At 44.5% G+C, this 18,715-nt stretch overlaps 1 protein-coding gene across 3 annotated transcripts in view; it reads right to left on the bottom strand.

The window, feature by feature from the left end:
* The window catches only part of lgmn (legumain), a 60,063-nt gene extending 55,023 nt beyond the window's left edge, over positions 1-5,040 (bottom strand). For 2 of the 3 annotated variants that reach the window (XM_078562215.1, XM_078562220.1), the window contains exons 1-2: positions 4,998-5,040; positions 4,458-4,621 (exon numbers count right to left, since the gene is read on the bottom strand). The gene's annotated coding sequence lies outside the window, so the exon portion shown is untranslated. Of the gene's footprint in view, positions 1-4,195; positions 4,330-4,457; positions 4,622-4,997 lie in introns of those variants that run through there. The other variant, XM_078562217.1, reaches the window with a different exon arrangement.
* Positions 5,041-18,715: the final 13,675 nt, after the last annotated feature.

Raw genomic sequence — 18,715 nt, 5'->3', positions numbered from 1 at the left:
GAATGGTCAAGTCTAGTAACAAAGGCACAGAATGTTGGTTTCAGCAACACATGAGCTGAGACAGGGCGAGAGACAGGCTATGTTACCGAGATGGAAGACAATTGGTTGGTGATGTAGCAGATATGCAGTTGGGGGTTCAGGAATCTCACCCCAGTACAATGCAATCCTAAAACCCTCAATCTTTACCAAATAACATTATCCCACAGTTCTAACAAAAACAAGGACCCCCTTTCTGCATTGCAAAATCTCAGTATTCCTACCTCAGGGCTCCCAAACTCAAGGAGCACTACAACTCTATGAAACACCAGGAATTTCCTTCCTCTGAATCTGAGCCACCAGCATAGACAACCTTTTAAATCACTCACTGGTAGCAATCTACAGTACTTCCAACCAAGCCCTTCAAATCACAGGATGACTCCTCCAGTACTGCATTCTTAAGATCCCTACTAAAATCCTGCCAGATTCCAACAACCCCAAACCAATGCTGTATTGTCCAACATCATCCCTAGCATTACTAAATGCCAGCTATCTACCACAATTTTACTATGTACCTTCAGTTTAAAGGAAAAGTAGGTCAGAAATTGAGTACCTAGGTAATGGAACATGTAATTATCAAAGCCATCGATTTACAGTCTCCACAGAAAAATAGTCCAAATCGGGAAATTCAGAACTTCAACAAAAACCAGAATACCAAGAACTATTTCACTTGTCCGCTCATGATAAAAATCAGTGGTCCTGATGCCATAACATCCTTACTGTTTCAAAAAAAGAGATCCTTCAACTTGGCATGAGTAATGTCACTGCCTATTACAACGATGGCACATCTAGATTGCATTTCCTATCCATCTCTTTTCAAATCTTGGCACATTTCGTATGAACAGTATAAAAACAAAACAACCTTAAGAAACATAATAGATTAGAGCCAGAAAGTTTGCAGCCTCCTAACTGATCTCTTTATGACCACCTAGCACTTAACGGCAGTTAAATCTTCTGGCCTTAAATCAACATATTCCGTATTGCAAGGCATTACAAATTGCTAGTCTCCGCTTGATATTCTCTTGATCATTTTTTCCTCTAGCAAGCGGATGTTGCATTCTCTATGATCAATATTTTCAGTCATATAATAGCAAGATTCAAGTAAATAATAGAATCTCTTGCTGTAAGTACCGGATACTATAATGCTGCATGTTCCACCCCATGTTCACTTGCATCTGCCCGAAAAAGAACTGATAAATGCTTGAGAAAAGGTCATTTGTAAACCAATAAGCTGATTTATGTTACATGAAAATATGATTTTCAATGAATTTCAATCTGTTGACATAGATAATAACAAGGCATGCCACTCTTCCAGCTATTCACTGCAGAGACTAGCAAATATTGGTAATTACTCATCTCTAACCTTAGGAACAGGGCAGCCTGCTTCTAAAATTAAAAAAAGAGAAAATGTTAGAAACATCCTGCAGGTTGGACAGCACCTGCTCCTGAGTCAGTTTGCCAAAGCTTGTTGTGGAAAACAATCTCGCTTTCCAGCTATTCAGCAAATTAAAATCCCTGACATTTCATAACCACAGCTACGTCTTTTGAATCATAGAATCATGCAGGAGGCTATTTGGCCCATCGTTGCTATGCTAACTCTTTGAAAGAGCTAACCAATGAGTCCCACTCATCTGCCCTTTCCCCATGGCCTGGCAAACTTTTCCTTTCCTAAGTATATACCCAATTCCCTTTCAGAAGTTACTATTGAAACTGCTTTCAGTAAATAGATTCCCGATCAGAGAGTAACACCTCTATTAAATATATCCTTAAATTTTCCCCAAGAACAATGCCAGCTTCTCTAATCTCTCATGGAACTTAAGCCCCTCATCCCTGGTACCATTTTAAGAAAGAACCATTCTAAGAAAGAATGCAAATAAGATTTACAGGTGTGGTTCCCAGAATTGGCCATAATAACACAGCTCAAGGGCAATTAGGGATGGACAATAAACGTTGGCCTCGCCAACGAAGCCCACATCACTTGAATGAATAAAAAAAAGCTGACGCCTAATCAGCAAATTGATGAATTGGTGGAGAATGGCCAGTAGAGCTTCCAATCAAAAATTGCTGGAAAAACTCAACAGGTCTGACAGCATCTGTGGAGAGGAAGACAGAGTTAACGTTTCGAGTCCAAATGACTTTTCATCAGAACTAAAGAGGAATAGAAATGTGGTGAAATATAAGCTGTTTAAGGGAACCGGGCAAAAGAGACAATTGGAAATCCTGTCGGAGAAAAGAGCAGTACTTCTTCAAGGTAGGCATTCCTGAAAGAGAAGTGGCAGTCAATTAAACACTGAGATAAAAGCAAAATATTCCAGCATCCACAGTATTTCGCTTTTATCTTAGAGCTTCCAATCAAGCCTGCCACTGCCTTCTGATCTGTGTGCAACCCTCACATTCAAAATTTGTTGGAGGTGGGGCGGTGGTGAATGTTAATGAACCTCACTTACAAACTGATGTGAGTATATGAGAAACACCATTTCTGACAAGTATTTCATCTGGAACAAATCAGCAGTTTATATGTTATGGGGATTGAATCAACTGTGAGCTAATTTAACTTAACAGCACCATCTTAATGTAAATTAAGCCAGCTTTTTTCCAAACCAAGTAGTTAGAAATCAAATAACATGACATCATATAAGACTCCTATCTTTATAAAGTAGCACATTAACTGAATAACTCTACTGGAAATGAATTATGATAACAGTACATCTAACACATACCTCCTATGTGTCACATTTCAAATAAAAAAAGTATAAAGGAACAAAAGAAATTGTTTCACAATTGCCGGTACATGGTCTGAAGGACTTTATCAACACTTTTAAAGTCAGGATTATGACTTTCAGCCTCTAGAGGAAATAACTGATTGTTTCACTGTGAGCTTACTTAATAAATAACTTCTGCATTCTTAAAGACACCCAAGTTTTACCGTAGCAGAATATTACATTCCACATTACATGGTGTAATACATGGGCTTTATAAAAGGAGCCCTGTTTCACTGTGAGCTTACTTAATAAATAAATTCTGCATTCTTAAAAAGACATCCAAGTTTTACCGTAGCAGAATATTACATTCCGCATTACATGGGCTTCATAAAAGGAGCCCTTCAAGTCTGCTCTGCCTTGCCATTCAATAAGGTCACATCTGAACTTCTACCTCAACTCCAACTTCTCTCACTATCCCCATGCTCCCAATTCCTTAAGTATCCAAGAATCTCTCAATTTCTGTCTTAAATATACTCAATGACTGAGCATTCACAGCCCTCTGGGACAGAGAATTCCTAAGTTTCACAACCCTTAGAGTGAAGCGATTTCACCTCATCTTAATGCTAATTGGCTGATTCCCTGCCCCGAGACTATAACCCACTATTCTACAGTCCCCAGTCAGGTGAGTCTCCCGGCATTTGCCCTGTCAAACCTCATAAGCTTACCATCCAACCTACTGAAAGCAACACTATGCTAACCCACTAATAGTACAGCATCATGCATAAGTGAATTATTGCACTGTTATATAGAAACTTACAGATCTAAAAGTTTTATTGCACTGTACATTGATAACGCTTGTTCTAAGCAGTTTGGATGCTGTGGGTCCTACCATGTATATTAAGTAGCCCTTTTATGCAGCATGATTGGTTTTCTACAAGAGAACCTGAAGGTGGAAGGGCGAAAGAACAAGAGGGAATAGAAGGAACTAAGCCCCAGCTCAAAACATATTCCACTTTTCAAATGTCTTTTGGAACAACTCAAAACAAGAACAGAAAAACAAAAGACTGCTGAAAATGTCGGCTTTGATCTTTTGGGATCTGACAAGAGAAAGAATGAGGTAATGTTTCACTTGTAACCTCTGGACAATTCTGTTGAACGATCTTTCAACAAAACATCCGCAGTGCACATTTCCAGCATTTCTGTTTATTGTTCAGGTTTGATGTTTTTCTTCTTATCTCAAAAAAAGATATTTAGTACATTTTCCTGAAGGCAGTTGGAAATAAGGCTTTACTGTGCCAGTGAACAGAAGAACGCACGTTTTATTAAAGATACGTTCACAGAGAATATTAACTAAAATTAGATTATTCCGCCCATCCAAACCTCCAAGTATTGCACAATACTATTAGTTATTGTTAGGGATCACTAGTAATCTTCCTGCATTTTTATAAAGCACTAGCCTCACCCTCTTTAGCTCATTTAAATGAGTATATTAAAAAGGGCAAAAGGAAATCGGACCAAAAAAATGCCTTCAGATTGCCAATGATTTGGTTTCCTCGTCTTATTGTATCCAGATCAGGCCGGTAAACACAGCTATCGTCCCCTTCGACACAGCTTTGAGTCCTTTCTTCGCTCGTCAATGTTCATTTGCAAACGATCTGTATGTACTAAGATCTATTTGACGAAGCCTTACTCAAGGTGCAACAAGCCATAGCCGCTTACCTTCCGGGATAACCTGTGCCTCATTCGCTCCTCAGGTTTCACTGATTGCCAGTCTGCGCAGCCTCTGCTCTATGCTCCAGTGAAAGAGGAACTCGCCACTGACTGACACTCGTAACAACCAGTTAAGCCCCTTCAGCAAATCCCTGGCCACATACTGCAATCATCTGGAAAGTAACAAATGGAGGCGGGTTTCCCCTGAAGAAAATATATTCAATACAACTGCTGTAATGCATCAAGTTTCTTTTTCAAATACAGATATATAAAAGCGTACATCTTCCGGGAGGGGGGTAAAAGAGAAAATCAACCAATGCCATCTGGAATAGTGGGACTTACAGGACGCATTGTGGGTTATCGATTAAAGCTGCCCGATGGGAAAAGAAGTTTTTTTAAAAACTGGGAAATTGCTGGAAGTGTATAAGCCTGCTTCCTTTTAAATAATCGTTTTGAAAATATTATGCTGCATTTTATAACATTTGAAACATTTTCAATCAATTGCATTTAACAAAATAGTCATCTCTATTAACCTCTAATATAGCCAACCTTCCAGCAATTGAACATGAATCTCCTGGACTGCGAACAACTCGGGAGAAAGACAATCACAGGGAAATGGAGTGTATTTTTTTTTCTTTTTGAAAACCATTGTTTTATGGGTTATGGAGCTATTGAAGATGTGGGAATGGGCTGTTTAATTAGGCGGACCAGTTGGGAAATGATGTGAAACCCTGAAGACTGTGCGTCTAACCACAAGTTGGCAACCCTACTGAAATAGACATTCCCATTTCCTGGAAACTAACTTGAATGTATAAAAACGCACGAGCCATTCTATGACTTGTGTGGACTTTAAACAAGAATGAAACTGTTTTTATCCGCTGCCATTTTGACTTGGGAGTTTTATATTTGGAAAATGCAAACGGGGCAGCAAAACCTTAAAATCATGAACTTCACTGTTTCTCAATAGTTTTCATTATTTTGAGCAAGTATGTGCATGGGGAGATAAATATATAATGTATAACATGAATAATTTAGCGGAGGTACGATAATGGATTAGATTTTTCTCGCAAGCAGACTGTGGGTGGCTGGGAAAATGCATCGACATTAAGGGCCAGGTCTCATGGGGTCGGTCAGAGCGCTGCAGCTACAAATAGAGACTCCACCCCCTCATTCCCCCCCCCGCAATGCAACCTACTGACTCTCGCCACTGAGAAACTACTGTAAACTCTTGTTGGGCATACTCCTCCTACACGACCTCCAACCAACACAAATTGTCTTTGCATCATCTCCAATATGATTACAACTAATAAATGAGAGTGTTCAAAGACAATTCATAAAACTATTTTAGTGCCCTAATGTTTTTCTCCAGGGTTGCCCACAGATTAATTTTGAATGTCGAGACTCCAGGACAATTGATTAAGGTGAAGAAGTAGTGGGCCATCCTCTAGGAGAGAGGGGCAGAACTTGGAGTAGCAGAGCCTGGACTGTTTTTGTGGAACTTGGGGCAGCACCCCTGCCCCCTCCCTGCCCCCTCCCTGCCCCACAAAATATACAGTCCCAGTCTTCAGCCCAGCCACCAGCTGATGCAGAGCACGCATGGTGGGGGAATTCTTTACCCATTCAATCCAAAAATTACATTGAGGTCCTAATGACATTATAGAGTTCCAATTTTAAATATTTCAAGTGACTTAGTCAGAGGTCGCCAGCAAAATGGCAACAGCCATTTGGTTGCTGAAGCTGAGTTGGTGCTACAGGCAGCAGGATGTCCTTTGTGCCATCGTATGGCACTATTGTTCCCATAAGGCCAGCAGTGCATGGACATGGAATAAAGTTTCGAACCAATACTGTCTTTGAATGTGCCAGTCCTTTGCTGTGTAGTGTGCTTTTGACACAACTTTGCATCAGTTTCTCTGCTGCTCCAAACCCTGAGAAGAGCTCCTCACACGGTCATTGCTAAGTAAGTGAGACAGAACCTGCAAAATGGTTGATGGAGTTTTGGCAGGAATTTGACTACTGTACAGCCTGGCATGCTTTCTTTCATGGCGTGCAATGGAAATCAGGAGAAATTATGATTTGGTCTTTTTGAGAAATTTAGTCAGCCTTTCGCATTATCTTACTGATGCTCTCAGCACCACATCTGCCAGAGCGGTATATGTTCACTTCTGTCTATGAGTATGAGTCATGGTGGCAAAAGAGGACCATTTACAAAAGAGGCCTAGTACATCTTTGTAGATTAGCTTAAAGAAACATACATGGTAACTCTGCTATTTCCCCATAGCATTTACATTGCCTCTTTATCAAATATTATTCTGCTTACCTGACAAAAACTATTTCAGGAGGTGTTTTTCCCCCATTGCTTCTGATAATGTGTTCCATATCTTCCCAATCTGGATCATGGGGAAAAAACATTCTTTCTCTATTCTTTGGCCATAATCATAAATTCAGTCTTTCTAGCTACTGATTTATGGGGAAGTAATTGGTCTTGCTTTATCTGATCAAAAACCCCTCATAATTCTGAAGAATGTAACAGGCTGAATTTCAAGCCAACTTCACCACCCCCCACAACCCCCTCAAAGCTGGAGGAGTTTGCAAAATTGCAGCTGCCACAATTTTGCTGGGGGGTTTCCATATTAAGTGGTTATCTGCCGAGGCAACTCACCTGATTAAAATATTTCAAATCAATTTCTATGATGTCAGTCGGACCTCAATGCCATTTTTGGATTTAACTGCACTTGTCTGCTAATTCATGCTTGCACCTTGGGTTTCATTGCTCTTCAATTTTATCTCTTTCCGTTAAATCCCCCGCCCTTTTCAGTCAAAAGCTGCCCTAAGTGTTTTTGAAAACCATTCCTAAAGACCTTTTCAATTTTATTCCATAATTTTGACACTCCCTTTGAATTATTCCTATCACCTTTAAATTTAACTAATGACAATTCTCCCATTAATCTGTTCTTTAGATTATTTTCTATCTCTGTTCAGAGGATGTAGGTGTCACTGGTTAGGCCGACATTTATTGCCCATCCCTAATCATCCTTCAGAAGGTGGTGGTGAGCTGCCTTCTTGAACTGCTGCAGTCCATGTGATGTAGGAACACCCACAGCGCTAATATACACCCAGTTATGCTAATGAGCTGCCCTAAGCCAAAAGGTAAAAATCCTGGAACTCCCCCCCCCACCCTAATAGCACTGTGGGTCTACCTACACCACATGGTGTAGGCAGCGATTCAAGAAGGCAGCTCACCACTACCTTCTCAAGAGCAATTAGGGATGGGCAATAAATGCTGGCCTAGCCAGCAACACTCACATCCCATGAATGAATTTTAAAAAGTAAATTGAATGTAGGCATCCCACTTCTATTTTATTCTAAAACTCATGTATAGCCAGTTTAAATCCAATAGTCCCCAAACCTTTTTAGTTCAAGGGTCCTTTTTAAATGGATTAGTATTAAAGGCGTTTACCTAAATTATATTACAAACAATGTAAATGTTTGTTGTCAGATACCCAATAACTGGTAAATATAAGAACCCACTTGTACTATGCTCCCTGGCACCTTAAACCAGTTCAGTGAATTCTGTTCCAGTGCTCAACACAGAAATCAAGAAGAATCAGGAGACAACCAGATAGTTAGGTATGGTGTAAATTTTGGTGTCATCCCTCCATGCACGCTCCAAGAATTTTTTATTCCAAAAATTCATAATTTAACCAAAAAGCAATGTCATGTGAAGTACATTGCCATATACAATATGCACCTGTGTACATGGTTTATGATGCATCACTGACATCTGGTGGATTCAGAAAAGAATACATTAGCATAATGAAAGCATTACAATGACCTGGATGGGAATTATCAATATATCAAGCTTTGTAGGGAGGCTGGTACGCAATTCAAGCAGTTAACCTAATGTATTTACTGTTCTGTTTTATGTAAATGTCATGAAGCTATTAATGTATATATTATTTTGGAAAATATTTTTCTTTTAAAATAGAGGCTTAGTCTGCAGGTGTGTCTTAATTAGATTAAAGTCAGCTAGTCTGGGTGCTTTGATATGTACTAGTTTGAGATTTAAACAGAGAGGTAGAGTGTATTTGCATTTTTTGAATAGAGCATTCAAGAAGTGGGGTGAAAACTGGATGCCTTTCTAGCAGCTACCAAGCAATATGTTTATATTACTAATAAAATTTGGTACAATGAATGGGGTTTCATTGTTAAAAGGTAATGTTTAAAGAGACAATGAGAATTTGAATTCAATCAGTGGTGGTAGGTATAACTTCAGTAGTTTTCAGGTGTGCACAGCAGAGGCCATGTGAGGCCAAAAGGCAGCTGCAAACCTCCAACTGGCTCCACAGTGGAAAGAACCTCATTTTGAATTTGTATGGTGAAAATGCTTTCCCTGGTGTTTGGTTAAGTCTATGGGTTGCTGTTTCCTTAATGGAGATTAGTTTGGGAATTTGTTAAAAGTTATGATAGTAGTAATTGGAGCCATGTGTACATATATTTTTAACCTGTGTAAATTAAGAAAATGTTTCAATTAATTTAATGTAAAATCTCAAGAACTGATGGTCTGATTCCTCAGTTTAGCATTGCATCTCAAACATAACACTTAAAATTATAGGTTATGACAGTTGTTTAAAATTTCCCTCTAGGATTTTTAAATAACTCCGCTTTGCCAACTGCATTGGCCATAACAGTAACAGATGCTGTCCTTTAGAAGTTAGTACAGAAGACCAAAGAGAATCATAAAATCATTCAGCACAGAAGGAAGCCATTCAGCCCATCCCTCTTGTGTCAGAAAGCTATCCAATTGCCTCATTCCCCTGAATATACATTATGTATACTGCAAGTTAGATATTGAAATCTAGGTCACATCTAATTGAAAATTCCTATAAGGTTTAAACCTATTACTTTCCGCTGTTCCAACTGATGGAAAACTAATCACAAGATGCTTGGTAATAAGAGTCAAAGTCAAGATCACACCAAGCTAACGCTTATTCACTGAACTCTAGAGAATGGACATGGTACAGGGATTCGATTTTGAAACTGGCCAGTAGACACGAAGAGACCTAAATTTCTAATGTGCTGATTGGCAACTCGCTAGAAGCATTTCCTTGTAAAGAGGAAGATACCACAAGAATTTCAGAGAGGGATAGCCCATCCAATGAGACTTTTAAGCAAACTAACCAAAAGCATCAAATACAAATGATGAAATCAGAGAAAATTAAAAAATATTGTGTGGTTTTCACCAGTCATAGAAGATACCCATCAGCAAGTATAGATTGCATGTTGGTACAGAAGGATCATCTGGACTCAAAACAACCTTCTCTGTAATCCTATGCATCCTGGACCAATAATAATAAGACAAGAAATATTTGATAAAACTTCCTTAGACGAGTTCCACCATCATAACTGTGGCACAATGCACCATACCCTTGACTCATGGTCCAGTTGTACTATCAGGGTCAATTGCTGTACCAGCTACATGAGCAAATATCCTGTGATTAAATATATGATCATACCTCTAGGAATATATCCAACCAGAGGTAACAGCCCTCCATATAAATGTCTTTGTGACATGTTTCCACAAACTTTTGTCCGAATTGTGCAACTATTTTTTTAAAAGTGTACTATGACATGATTATCTTACAATTTCACAGGAATGTTGGTGGACTGAGACACTAAACTACAGCTGCCAAGTCTTGCTGGATATGTTGCTGGTGGTTTGTCACATGACCTTCCACTACCAACCAGTCAAAACCCCTTTTCACCATCTCCAATATTAAAGTTTTCAAAGAAAATGAATCAACATTTTTTTAATGCCCCAGTGACATTTTTTCCCCAGATTTCCACACAGCAGTATTCAGGAGATTAATCTTGAATTATTGGAGACTCCAGGACAATTCTACACTCATCAACTAAGGTAAATGCAGAAACATTTGTAAACCGTGGGCAAATACCATGTGATTGAGAATCATGTGTGATGTTTTCAATATCCGGAGTTACCAGCCTAAAGACCAGAATGGGGAAAACTTGCTAATGTGTTCTCCTTCTAAGGTATCTGCTCTACAATGAATACTCAATTCCTTCAGTGTATTTTTTTCAATACATGTGCAACTTATAAATCAGTTTTATTTGGTTCCCAGGGGCATGGTAGGCGAGTCTGATCATTGCACACTTCTCTTAGTTTTGCTTCCCTATAGCAGCACCTGGAACAAATGAGCAGAAGGCATTTTGTCTTCTGCAATTCAACTTTCTTAAGCATACTGTTCTTATCCTAACGGCTTAAATTTTGCCCAATATTCAAACAGGAATCATATCCCACACCCTGAATGTTCTAGGATGCACACATGCAATATTACCCAACAATTTTGTGATCTAACTTGACATTGCTTGCATTAGAGTAGCTAACTTGATTGTTCTTCCAACCCTCAAATTGTGGAAACACAAAGCCTTCAATTTAAATTGAGAAAGGTTTGAGTCCTGTGTCTGTGTTGAGAATTAGAGATGATCCTGATAATCCCATCTCAACCTTGCTAAGTGTCCTTCATAGGACATTCTTGTGTTTGAAAAAACACAACAAACTCTAATTTACTGAAACGAGAGACATGTTGCTGAAGCTTTTCATTTTGCACTCATCAGGACAGACAAGAATGCCAAATTTCAAATGATCGCAACAATCTATATTACAGGAGAAAAAGGTGCTGATTGGTTGCCAACTCTGATTGACTGTGGCATTGCCATGAAGAAAACAATGGGGAATTATAGGATCCCTAGGCTTCCAGGTAATTCAAGAAAGAGACAAGGCTTGAACATATTCCTTTTGTTTACAGAGAACAGGTCCCTGTGTATGAATAAATTTTACTTCAAGCAAGTGTAAACAAACCGTGTTATTGTAATAGTGTAATAACACCCTCTTATGGCCATTTGTGTACGCATGTCTATATTGTCAAACAGAATAAACTAGCTTCAGCTGATACAAAAACAGAATTACCTGGAAAAACTCAGCAGGTCTGGCAGCATCTGCGGAGAAGAAAAGAGTTGACGTTTCGAGTCCTAATGACCCTTCAACAGAACTGAGTAATATTAGTAGAGGGGTGAAATATAAGCTGGTTTAAGGTGGGGGTGGGGGGGGGGGGAGGAGAGAAGTTGGGGCGGTGGTAGTTGTAGGGATGAGCAAGCAGTGATAGGAGCAGATAATCAAAAGATGTCACAAACAAAAGAACAAAGAGGTGTTGAAGGTGGTGATATTATCTAAGAGAATGTGCTAATTAAGAATGGATGGCAGGACACTCAAGGTACAGCTCTAGTGGGGATGGGGTGGAAAGACTGACAGGGCATTACAGGTATAGATTTAAAAATAATGGAAATAGGTGGGAAAAGAAAAATCTATATAAATTATTGGAAAACACAAAAGGGAGGGGAAAGAAACAGAAAGGGGGTGGGGATGGAGGAGGGAGTTCAAGAACTAAAGTTGTTGAATTCAATATTCAGTCTGGAAGGCTGTAAAGTGCCTAGTCGGAAGATGAGGTGCTGTTCCTCCAGTTTGCGTTGGGCTTCACTGGAACAATGCAGCAAGCCAAGGACAGACATGTGGGCAAGAGAGCAGGGTGGAGTGTTAAAATGGCAAGCGACAGGGAGGTTTGGGTCTTTCTTGCGGACAGACCGCAGGTGTTCTGCAAAGCGGTCGCCCAGTTTACGTTTGGTCTCTCCAATGTAGAGGAGACCGCATTGGGAGCAACGACTGCAGTAGACTAAGTTGGGGGAATGCAAGTGAAATGCTGCATCACTTGAAAGGAGTGTTTGGGCCCTTGGACAGTGAGGAGAGAGGAAGTGAAGGGGCAGGTGTTGCATCTTCTGCGTGGGCATGGGGAGGTGCCATAGGTGGGGGTTGAGGAGTAGGGGGTGATGGAGGAGTGGACCAGGGTGTCCTGGAGGGAATGATCCCTACGGAATGCCGCCGGGGGGGTGAAGGGAAGACGTGTTTGGTGGTGGCATCATGCTGGAGTTGGCGGAAATGGTGGAGGATGATCCTTTGAATGCGGAGGCTGGTGGGGTGATAAGTGAGGACAAGGGGGACCCTATCATATTTCTGGGAGGGAGGAGAAGGCGTGAGGGCGGATGCACAGGAGATGGGCTGGACACGGTTGAGGGCCCTGTCAACGAACAAACCGTGGTTTCTACCCCCCACCCCCCCACCTTAAACCAGCTTATATTTCACCCCTCTCCTAATATTACTCAGTCCTGTTGAAGGCTCATGAGGACGCGAAACGTCAACTCTTTTCTTCTCCGCCGATGCTGCCAGACCTGCTGAGTTTTTCCAGGTAATTCTGTTTTTGTTTTGGATTTCCAGCATCCGCAGTAGTTTTTTGTTTTTATTTTAGTTTCAGCTGACACTTGACTTTTCATGTGGCACGCTGTAACTTTTCTATCCTGCAAAGATGTCATGGTTATGAGCTGCTTGACTGATTATTTTAAATTGTAGTATTGCTATTAGCATATTTAGCATTGTTCAGCAAGTACTGCCCAATCACGGAATCACATCTAACAATAAACGTTTTGTTTTCGGATTTGCAAGCGCAGGTTGGTTGAGTAAGGTCTGTACTCAACATACTCTAATGCATTTGGTCTTTTCTGCATTGCAAGTGACTGCAGCATTATCTGTAAAGTGCTTTGGGATGTCCTGAGGTCATGGAAAGCATAGGGCAGATATGCAACCTGACATACATTGTGCAGCATAGAGACCTTGCAGCATTTCTCAGCCTTTTGGCTAAGATCAAGTGTTGCAGGGGCGACACCATGGTCCTACCAAGGCAAGGTCGGGATGGAAGGGCTATAACCAATCGCAATCGAAATCCATACCGTGGGTTACCTATCACCGTCCGAGTCACGGTGAACCACAGCGAGGGAGGATCACCTATGGATCGGGGCTTCTTCACCAGGAGGATCCTGTTGAAGGCGTGCGGCTTCGAAGCTACGGAGATCTTCACCCTGCACGACTCCCGCAAAGGTGGTTATTTTGACGTGACGTTCAAGCGGGTGGCAGACTGCGTCCAGCTCCTGAGGGTGTTCGAGGAGAAGAGAGACCTGCCGGAGATGAAGATCCTGACGGCGGAGCCGCACTTTTCTCTGCCGTTGCAACGGGAACGTGTGGTGATGGTGCATGTGTACAACCCCTTCGTCCCTGTCGCCGACGTGGTCACCTTCCTCACCAGGTACTTCGATAAGGTGGGGAGCGGCACCGAGATTCGAGACGACCTGGGGATCTGGACAGGCAAACGCCTGTTTAAGGTCACGCTAAAGACCGATGGTAAGGGAGCCATTTTCCACCCTCCTTCCAGTTTCACTATCGGGGGAAACCGTGGCTACCTGGTCTACGCTGGGCAACCCAAGCATTGTCGCTCATGCGGCAAGGCTGGTCATGTGGCGGCCAACTGCAGCGCCTCCCTCTGCAAGATCTGCAAACAGGAAGGGCACCAGACAAAAGACTGCAAACAGGCCAAGTGCTGCAACCTGTGTGGCGAGGCAGGTCACCTCTACAGGACCTGCCCCAAACGCTGCCGTACTTACGCACAGGCAGCCAAAGCCGACCAGGGGGAAGCAGAAGAAATGTTTCGTGTCACTCCAACCACCAAGGCCCCCAGGGAGCTCAACGGGACAAAGGAGGACACAGAGAGAGACAAGGTGGAGAAAGAGATCGAGGCAACAGAGAGCCAATCAGCAGCACTACCCCCTGTACCTCCCAGTCCTCAGGACAGCGAATCAATGGAGGAGGAGGCAGCAGTGGAAAAGCAGCAGGGGGAGCGGCGGACGGTGAAGAACAAGAAAAGTAAGAGGGAGCGAAGAAGAAGCAAAGGCGTTTCCCAGAGAAGCGGCAAGAGGCGTCTCCCATCCGACACGGATGACAAGGGCAGCAGCTCTTCGGATGATGAAGTGCCAGGGCGGCACCGACAGAAGAGGCGGCAAAGCTCCAGGGCGTTGGAGGACGAGACACCCGAGCTCCAGAAAATTGGAGACAACAAGGAGACCAGCGCACCCCAACTTTGCCTGCAACCTGAGGAGGCCAGTGCACCACAGCCCCTGGAATCTGGGAGCAGTGAGGCAATCATCGCACCCCAGCTCCAGGAAGCCGGGAACAGCAACACCCCAGAGGGGGTGAGTTTTGGAGAAGCTTCTCCAGCAAAGGTCATCTCAAAACCCACTCTCTACATGAACCTCCAGATGCCACCGGAGCAGAACACGGCCAAGGAGATCTACCTCAGCCCATCCAAAGTGAAGGAATTTGAGCTCACTACGGGTATGAAGGAGCAGACTAAAGGTCTGGGACTCTCAGAGACAGTGGGTTTGGTAGGAGAATAAATGCTTTAAAATGGGTTTAAAGATTGTATCCATAAATGTGCGTAGCATTAAATCTACTACGCGATGTGTTGCGACCTTGGACTACCTAGCCAAGGTCAAAGCTGACCTGTTGTTTCTGCAGGAGTGTGCGATACCGCACCTCAGCTCCTACAGGCAATGGTCACGATGGTGGTCCCACGGGCCATCGATCTGGTCAGGCGGAAACGACTCTCGTTCCTCCGGCCTGGGTATTCTGCTGCGGGGAGGCAACTTCACCGTCTCCGAGGTCAAGGAGGTGGTGGGCGGGCGACTCCTCGTAGCAGACGTAATGTACAAGAACGCTCCACTCCGGTTAATTAACGTGTATGGCCCGGCACAAGGGGCTGAGCGGCTGGAGGTTTTTCAGCAGCTCCCACTGCTGCTGGCGACCTCCAGGCCGGTCATTCTGGGCGGGGACTTCAACTGCATCATCGATGCGGCTGGACGATCCGGCAGGGCCGGCAGCAGATTGGACGCTACGTCCAGATCCCTGATGGAAACAGTTAAGGATGCCAAGCTGCACGACGTCTTCAGCAACCCTGCAGACGGAGCGCAGCGTAGATACACCTGGTCGCGGCCAGACGGGTCCATTCGTTCCAGGATAGACTTCCTGTTTGTGTCCCGTGCATTCACAGTCAGATCCACCGAGGTCAAGCCGGTGTTCTTCTCTGACCACTGCCTCCTACTGGCGGACTGCCACTTGGAGAAGGACCTGAGGGTGGGCAGGGGGGCATGGAAGCTAAATGTGCAACTGCTGACCCCAGAGAACATTGAGGAGCTCAAGAGGGATTACAAAGGTTGGAGAACCGTGAAACCCCTCTTTGAGTCCCTGACACACTGGTGGGAAGCGACCAAGGGAAGCATCAAGAGGTTTTTCATCCTCAAAGGCACCCAGAAAGCTAGAAAGGAACAGAGGGAAATGTCCCGACTCCAGAAAAAGATGCAGAATCTGCTCCGGCTGCAGTCGATGGGGGTCGATGTCAAGGAGGAGCTCCAAGAGGTGAAGGGCCAGCAAGCCTCGCACTTTGCCTCGGAGGCCTCCAAGATCATCTTCCGTTCCAGAGTCCGCTCCGTGGAGCAGGATGAGACGTGCTCACGTTTCTTCTTCCAAAAGGTACACAGAGAGCGCTCTGTGATCAGCAGCCTGAAGGAAGAAGACGGCTCAGTAAAGTCATCACGGTCCGACATTCTGAGGATCAGCAAATCCTTTTATGCCGGATTGTATGACGTGAAACCCACGGACAGCACGGCCTCCCAGTCCTTCCTGTCCTCTATCACGGAGGTCTTAGACCACAGTACGCGGGAGAGCCTGGACAAACCGCTAACTCCTGATGAACTGACTAAGGCCCTCGAGTCCTTCGAGAAGAGTAAAACCCCCGAAGTGACGGCTTGCCGGCGGAGTTGTATTCGGCTCTGTGGGACTTGATCGGCCCAGACCTGCTAGGAGTGTACGAGAGTATGCTCCTGGCCGGTAGTATGTCAGAATCCATGAGGAAAGGCATCATCACCCTCATCTACAAGCACAAGGGGGAAAGGGAGGAAATTAGAAATTGGCGACCCATTTCACTGTTGAATGTGGACTATAAGATTCTGTCCAAGGTCATCGCCAACCGGGTCAAATCCGCTCTGGAATTGGTGATTCACCCTGACCAGACCTGCTCTGTGCCAGGCAGGAAGATCTCTGACAGCCTGGCGCTGCTCAGGGATACGATTGCCTATGTACAGGACAGGGGTGTGGATACCTGCCTCATCAGCTTGGATCAGGAGAAGGCCTTTGACAGAATATCGCACACCTACATGGGGGATGTGCTCTCCAAAATGGGGTTTGGGGAGGGAATTCGAAATTGGATCCAACTGCTCTACACTAACATCAGTAGCGCAGTCTCAATCAATGGGTGGGAAACAGATAGCTTTCCGATTAAATCTGGAGTAAGGCAGGGCTGTCCTCTCTTGCCTGTCCTTTTCGTGTGTTGCATAGAACGCTTTGCCGAGTCCATCAGGAAGGATCCGGGCATAAGAGGAGTGACGATCCCAGGCAGTGGAGGCACTCAGGTAAAAGCCTCCCTGTACATGGACGACGTCGCCGTCTTCTGCTCGGATCCGCTGTCGGTGCGCAGACTGATGCACATCTGCGACCAGTTCGAACTGGCCTCGGGAGCCAAGGTAAATCGTGGGAAGAGCGAGGCCATGTTCTTTGGGAACTGGGCTGACCGATCCTTTGTCCCCTTCACTGTCAGGGCTGACGGCCTGAAGGTGCTGGGGATATGGTTCGGAGGGACCGGGGCATGCGTTAGAAACTGGAAGGAGCGAGTGGCTATGGTGAAAAGGAAACTGGGCATGTGGGAGCGACGCTCCCTCTCCATTGCGGGAAAGAACCTGGTCATCAGGTGTGAGGTACTCTCGCTGTTGCTGTACGTGGCGCAGGTCTGGCCCATTCCAGACTCCTGTGCGATGGCGATCACTCGAGCCATCTTCCGCTTTATCTGGAGGTCGAAAATGGATCGTGTCCGCAGGGACGCGATGTACAAGCCTCTAGATAAAGGGGGAAAAAACGTGCCCAACATCGCCCTCATACTGATGGCCACCTTTGTGTGTGGCTGCATCAAGCGGTGCGTAGACCCTCAGTACGCAAACACCAAGTGTCACTACGTGCTGAGGTTCTACCTGTCCCCGGTGTTGCGAAGGATGGGTCTGGCCACGCTGCCGCGGAACGCTCCAAGTAGTTGGACCGTGCTGTACCACCTGTCCCTGGTGGAAAAATTTATGCAGAAAAACACCTTTGACCACAAGTCCATCAGGCAGTGGTCAGCACGTAACGTCCTAGAGGCCCTGAGGGAAAAGGAGAGGGTGGACCCTGTGGGATGGTTCCCCGAGCAGACTGTCAAAGTCATTTGGCAGAATGCCTCATCGCCAGAACTTTCCAACAAGCACCAAGACGTAGCTTGGCTGGTGGTGAGAAAGGCCCTCCCCGTCAGATCCTTCCTACACGCCAGGAGGCTCACCCCCTCTGCACGTTGCCCTCGAGGTGGCTGTGATGGGGAAGAGACCGTTGTTCACCTCCTTGTGGATTGTGCCTTTGCAAAGAAAGTCTGGAGAGAGATGCAGTGGTTGCTGTCGAGGTTCATCCCGAGCAGTTCTGTGACACAGGACTCTGTGCTCTACGGGCTGTTCCCAGGGACACGCACCGAGACAAACATCAACTGCAGCTGGAGGATCATCAACTCAGTGAAAGACGCGCTTTGGTCTGCCCGAAACTTGTTGGTCTTCCAGCACAAAGAGTTGTCCCCGACCGATTGTTGCGGACTGGCACAATCCAAAGTCCAGGACTACGTGCTGAGGGACGCACTAAAGCTTGGGGCAGCTGCCGCAAAGGCGCAATGGGGAAGGGTCGCTGTCTAAGACCTTTCTACCACAGCGCACCGAGAGACTGGGAACTGTTTAGAGCCCCTCGGGCTGTACAGATCAAAATGAAAGGCTGTAAATGATTGTAATATTGTTTGTACTGATGCACCTGGTGATACATTTTGTAAAAGTTTAACCTGGATTGTACCCTTGTAATGTTGTTTTTGAAATGGTTTGGAATGTGATTGAAGATATTTTATGAATAAAGTATATTTTTACAAAAAAAAAGCATTCCTTCAGCTGGCCACTGGGCCAGTGCTGACCCCTACCACCACCAGTCTTGTCCAGCAGTACACAATAAAAAAAATTAAACTACAACTAAACATGCGCTTCAAGTGGACTATGTACATTGGCTGGAAAGTGGTGAATGGGACACTAGGACCCAGCGGCGCCTTTTCGATCCACCGCACTGACCCTCCGCTCTGCGTAAGACGTGCGTCTGCGTCATGGCGCAGGTACATCAACCGGTTTTCCTGTCAGGCGGGCTGTGCAGCTAC

This window comes from Cetorhinus maximus, chromosome 18, assembly GCF_964194155.1.
Source record: "Cetorhinus maximus chromosome 18, sCetMax3.hap1.1, whole genome shotgun sequence".
NCBI lineage: Eukaryota > Metazoa > Chordata > Chondrichthyes > Lamniformes > Cetorhinidae > Cetorhinus > Cetorhinus maximus.
Note: the sequence above shows the minus strand (reverse complement) of the source record. Positions and strands in the feature narration are given on the sequence as shown.